Here is a 4,780-nt window from a genome sequence, read left to right as displayed (position 1 = left end):
GGGGTGGGGGGCAGGTCGGGGAGGGGGGAGCGTGGAAGTGGGAAGAAACAGACACAAACAGCATGCTTTTATTTCTCATGTTATCTTATTTTCTGTCACTGAATACTTTTTTGTTTGTGACGTCTTAATCCCCCCACCCCCCACCTTTTTTTGGTCCTTTTCTTGAAATATGTATTTCATTTCGAGCGAACTACGGTCTTGGTGTGGACAGTTTTCAACTGGAGTATATGTTAATCACATTATGACAGCCGACATCAAGCTTACAGATCGAAGATGAAAGATTGAAGAGCTGACCAGTCTTGTATATGATAGTCAGTCGTGTCCGACTATGACCATCAGAATAGCAGAGGAGGCAACTGCTGTTCCGACTATTTGGGCTAGAATTTGTTTATAGTGGAGAGTGTCTTGCCCAAGTACATCCCCACTCTCTCGGCCAAGAGGGTTTTAGGACAGTCGGCGTTGGGATGGTTCCCAAAGGCCAACTAGCCCACAAGGCTGCAGCACTAAGAGCCAGTGCAATTTTGCCTCCTAGTTTGAGAGTCATAGTCCTTCACAAAAGGCTAAGCTGTAAATGGTTTCCCATTGACTGGAGAAACCATTGATAATACAGCTCTCACTTTGCTGTTGGCCCAAATGTAAACCAGTCTTACTGTAGGTCTAAAGCTCGCATGGGGGGCATTCATTGAAATTAATGAATCAAGGCCGTACCTGCACATGTCTGTTCGGCGGCTTGTTGTAATTCCTCGAATACAGAGCTGAACTGAAGTGGTTCGTGGTTCCTGCTCAACTGACCTCGGAACTCAGAACTTATTTTATTCATCGTAAAACCCATCAAATGGACACTAAAGCTTAACACAACAAACAGATAAAAGCAGTAATTTGTGAGCACATGCAGGACCTTCCAAAAGACAATGTTATGGATTGCGAACGTTAAAACACTCATATACATGTACACCTACCTTGCCAGTTCTGACTGAAAATAGCTTTGGAAATAGAGAACCAGGAGTTTGGAGTATTGTGTTGCCAATGCCATGATTTGAAGATCGGAAATCAACAGTCACAATAATTAAGGAGGCGTGATCTCAAGTCGGAGTACGCACTGCATTAATTATACCGAAAATGCGGTAAAATATACCGAAAATGCAGTTCATCCTCTGTAACTCATACTTTACACAGCCGGTCTTTCCTAGTTATATTGCAGTGACATCCTCTCTCAATTTCAAGTTCATGCGCGCTTATTCAGCAAACGACAAAATTTGTGTTTAGTATTATTGCATCTGATCAGGTATTTGTATTTGTATATGTATTTCTTTTTATCACAACAGATTGCTCTGTGTGAAATTCGGGCTGCTTTTCCCCAGGGAGAGCGCGTAGCTACTACTACAGCGCCACCCATTTTTTTTTTTTTTTCGTATTTTTTCCTGCGTGTATTTTGATTTGTTTTTCCCATCGAAGTGGATTTTTCTACAGAATTTTGCCAGGGTTGTAATGCATAAGTGTTCACAATTTTGCAATAAAAGAGAGCCTTGAAATGGTGCCGTTGTTCGTGCTGTTCCAAATTGAATATGGTTTTCTTGTAGTTTATTCATAACAGAATATTTCAGTCGCCTAATGCTGAGTGTGACCTGGTTTATCGGCAAGAGGGAGAATCCAATTGAAACCAGTATCTTTTTTGACAAAACTTAGCCAAGGAACTTATTCCAGTGATTTCATCGATAACGCGTCATCACATGCTTGCCTCAAGTAGCTATCTTCTTTTGATTATGTGATGTGCACCCACAGCAGAATGGTAATTATAACCTGACACACTGCGGTCAGAGAAATGGGATGTTTTACCTAAGTTTTACCTACATTACTTAATAATTGTTCTTTTTGTGTATGCCTGGTAAGCTCCTACAGAATTTGACATGTCCATTTTTCTGAAAGGGCAATTTGTAGAAAGAAAGGAATTAGATTGGTGAAACAGCGGGGGAGGAGGGGTTTGGGGGCGTGGGGGGTCGGGGGCGTGGAGGAGATTGTCGCAGTTTAATTGAATAGGAACCATATTGCGTGTGTGGCTAGGGTCGCAGCAGGTGTGCGATCGGAGAAATTGTTGCCTTTTAGGAGTTAGCACCATTGTCTGAGAATCCACGTGTGTACAAACAATTTGTTCCACAGTTCCCGCTGGGCTGTTTCAGTGAAGGCGGTAGCGGTTGCTGCTTCTCTCTCTCTCTCTCAGTCTGTCCATTTGTGCGTTTGTCTGTCCGTTCGTGTCTCAGTGTTTGACTGTCCGTCCTTCGGTTTCTCTCCTGTCTGTAGGCCTGTATGTCTGCGAGGGCACATGTGCGTGCACGTGTGTGTGTGTGTGTGTGTGTGTGTGTGTGTGTGTGTGTGTGTGCGAGAGAGAGACTGAGAGAGAGAGAGAGAGAGAGAGAGAGAGAGAGAGAGTAGTAGTAGTAGTAGGCCTTCGGTCATGGCTGACCATGGATAGAGTATATCCGACCAAATGTCTAATTGGGCTGTCTGCTTGGACCAAGCAGCGTCGACTGTGACTGTAGAGACCGATGTGAGAGAGACAGTCTCTGTCGCAGCGGACACATGTGTAAGCTGATGCTGGTCTGTTGGCTGCCGTCCCTTTTCTGCGATCTCGCTATTCTGCTGCAGCAGCTGACAGTTTGTCCTTACCAGTCCGTAGCTGATTCTTGAGAGTGCTTCTCCAGCTGTTGCGGTCATCTGCAAGGTCCTCCCAGGACTCAGTGTTGATCTCAAGCGCCTTCATGTCACGTTTGCAAACGTCTTTGTATCTCAGCTGTGGGCGGCTGATGCTTCTCTGCTCTGTGGCGAGCTCTCCATAAAGGATGTCTTTTGGGATGCGACCATCTTCCATGCGGCGAACGTGGCCCAGCCAGCGCAGCCGACGCTGTCTCATGTGTGTGTGTGTGTGTGTGTGTGTGTGTGTGTGTGTGTGTGTGTGCATACCTGCGAGAGAGAGACAGAGAGAGAGAGAGAGAGAGAGAGAGAGAGAGGGTTATCAATATTTGATTTTTCATGTGTAACTGATTTATTGATTGAATAATAAATTGTGCCTATAGTAATAGTTTGTTCTTGTGACCTTGCACTTCTCATATAGCAGTTCACGTTTCTCTTCGGAAAGATGACATACATACATACATATATACATATATATATATATATATATATATATATATATATATAACGAAATAGACATAATTTGAATGAATGAATAAAGAAAATGTTAGAAGAATACATAGACGAGCAGCACGGTTTGTGGTCAACCGGTACCACAACACATCTAGTGTCACCGCGATGATCGACAGACTGCAATGGCCGACTCTGCAGCACAGACGGAACACTACTACTGGTGGTGTGCTGAGGTATACTTCGTTATTTTGCTGACTACACGCCGGGGTAAGGCAGATCGTGCACTAAAGTTTTCTGCCTGGTAGTGTTCGCACTTCTAGGAGACTGATTATTTGTATCGATTTAACTCTCTCCATACGAACGGCGAAAGAGACGACGTTAACAGCGTTTCACCCCAATTACCATCATCAAAATATTGCAAGTGGAAGGCTCTTATACTGAAGAGGTGAATGTTGACAAAGAATACCACAGTTCTGACGACGGAAGCTAAAGGTTGGGTCATTCAGACACCCACTGGACATCCGAGGGGTCTGTGTAGAGGAGAAGAGAGGACTGGCCGAACTGAGTGAGTTAACTCAGTAACGGTTAGCTGGGCAGTGACTTCATGATGATCCCCAGGCCTAGATCCGTCTGACTTATAACCTATGCTGAATTTGATAGACTGATATGTATCATGTGATACATATGAATAAAAAAATCCAGTTTTGGACGTGACAGCTTTGCATTGCATCTTCACGTGGTGATAATGCAGATACAGTATTTTCGGTGACAATGAAAGCAGTAGCTAGAAATTAGAATTCATGAATCTCTCTGTCCTTTGTTCATTTATCAGTCGTCGGTTTATTTGTTACCCGGCGCTGCATTTATGGCAAACTGGATTATTGCAAATAAGTAGTTACATTATTACAAATAGGCTACAGTCGTACGGAATCGAGGTCACGGGCGGCAAAACCGAAAGTAGAAAATTCAGAAAAAGGGTGCAGAATTTCCATCAGTGCTAATATGAGCGATTGCGTAAACGGGCAAGCACCTTTACGTTGCCGGTCTTTCCTCGTTATGTTGCAGTGACCTTCTCTCTCAATTCCATGTTCATGCGCACTTAGTACAATTAGCAAACGGTTTAGCTGTTACCTGCATTTGCCGCAAACTGAATTATTGCATGTACAAATAGGCTACAGTCGTACGGAATCAGTCGAGGTCAGGTGAGGCAAAACTGAGCAATGGTAGAAAATTCACTGTAAACTGAAGGTGCAGAATTTCCATGCTTATATGAGCGATTGCGTAAATGGGAAAACACCTAACTGGTTCTGTTTTTTATTTCAATTTATTTTATTTTTACCTTAGTGTTAGCTAAAAACTTTTGATCTATGCTATGTTTAGTTCGACGCTTCCCAGAGACATAAATCTTTTCTTAGTCCTCCAAGTCGACGATCGCAGTTGGAATCCGCTTATGTACAAAGCATCTGTGCACCCTCTATTCGTTTGTGCAGCAGAAGGTTCTGGTCGCTACAACAATTGTGCTTAGCTGTTTTGCTGACATAAAAGCTACTTTTTCGGCCACTGCAAAATACTTCTTTCCCGTATGCCCCCTCTTTCTTTCTCTCTCTCTATCTCCCTTCTCACTCTTCCTCTTCCCCTA

This window comes from Babylonia areolata, chromosome 2 (genome assembly GCF_041734735.1).
Source record: "Babylonia areolata isolate BAREFJ2019XMU chromosome 2, ASM4173473v1, whole genome shotgun sequence".
Taxonomy (NCBI): Eukaryota; Metazoa; Mollusca; class Gastropoda; order Neogastropoda; family Buccinidae; genus Babylonia; species Babylonia areolata.
This window is presented reverse-complemented; position numbering follows the sequence as displayed.